The sequence below is a fragment of the Octodon degus genome, unplaced genomic scaffold (genome assembly GCF_000260255.1).
Source record: "Octodon degus isolate 3935 unplaced genomic scaffold, OctDeg1.0 scaffold00109, whole genome shotgun sequence".
NCBI classification, from domain to species: domain Eukaryota; kingdom Metazoa; phylum Chordata; class Mammalia; order Rodentia; family Octodontidae; genus Octodon; species Octodon degus.
The window spans coordinates 2,558,374-2,559,681 of NW_004524685.1; the positions used below are offsets into that span (position 1 = coordinate 2,558,374).

General features: G+C 36.6%; 1 protein-coding gene across 2 annotated transcripts in view; it reads right to left on the minus strand.

The window, feature by feature from the left end:
* Positions 1–1,308, minus strand: part of Hs2st1 (heparan sulfate 2-O-sulfotransferase 1) — a 186,280-nt gene that overhangs the window by 93,503 nt on the left and 91,469 nt on the right. The window lies entirely within an intron of this gene.

Sequence of the window (1,308 nt, forward strand, 5' to 3'; positions counted from 1 at the left end):
ACTATCTGCCCACATCCTTCTCTGATTTCTACTTCTTGGGACCAGGGAGATGGTTCAGAGGAATGAGCGCTTCCCTGGCAAGCACAAGGGCCTGAGTTCAATTCCTGGTTCCACAAAAAAACAAACAAACAAACAAACAAAAAAAAAAAAAAACCAACTTATTAGGTACAAAAGAAATACAAAAATATGATCCATACTACTTGAAAAATAAACTGAAGCAAAGATACCACCAACTCACAGGGATGAAATTAACAAATTAAGAAATCACAAAACAGTAGATTTAAATCTAACACAGATGATTTCTACTTCTTGTTTGACACATTTCACACAGTTCCCTCCATTCTCAATCTTGTTCCCTCTCCTTCAGTGCTGTTTTAAAATTCCTGCTGATCCTAAATGTCCATGTCAAATCTCACTTCCTTAAAGACATCCTTTTTCTAGTCACTAAGTTACAAAAATGCTTCCATCTACACAATAAGAGAACACATTTTACTTCTATGTATTTACTTATTATTCACGTCTGTTGTCCTGACGCCATAAGAAGTCCTGAACAGCAAGCACATCAAATTATCTTTAAGATCCAAGTTTACAGTCCAGAGCCCACGTATAGTAGGAGCTCTGTTAGAAGAAAACATTATTTTAGCACTTAAAACAAGAATTACTAGAAAATCTGAATTTTTGAGAACAGTATAACCTATCATCTAGCTTGATACCAGGGGCCGGCGAGACAGCTCAACAGACTAAGTGCCTGCTTAGGGAACACAGGGACAGGGCTTCCATCCCTGAGGCAGAGCACCAGCCCTGCCCCCAGGCAACTGGACCACAAAGACATACCTGTCCTGGTGGTTCAATGGAGGGAAGGGGAGTGAGAGAGAGAACCCTCCCTTAAGTGGAAGATGTTTTTATGTGGGACAGTGCATAAGAGAACTGCCAAATGTTATTCATAACTATAAAGAATTACAGTTCTCTCAGTAATTTGGAAATAGCGATACATAATATTCATATATCCCTAATTTCTAATATAATCTATAAATTCCATTATATCTCAGCCATTAACAGGATTATCCTGTTAACTGAATAATAAAGGTAAAAATTATCAGTCTTTAGTACATTATGCTCTGGCTAAACAGAGATTTTATGTATCTCATCATTTTTCTTACAACACATGAAGTATTCTATACTGAACCTCCTTGCAAACTGTAACTTAAATATCACCAAATATATAAGCACTAAGAAAAAGCGTCTCTCATCATACTATGAGCCATTTTATAGCATTTTATAACTTCACAATCTAAAACCCAGTTTCTT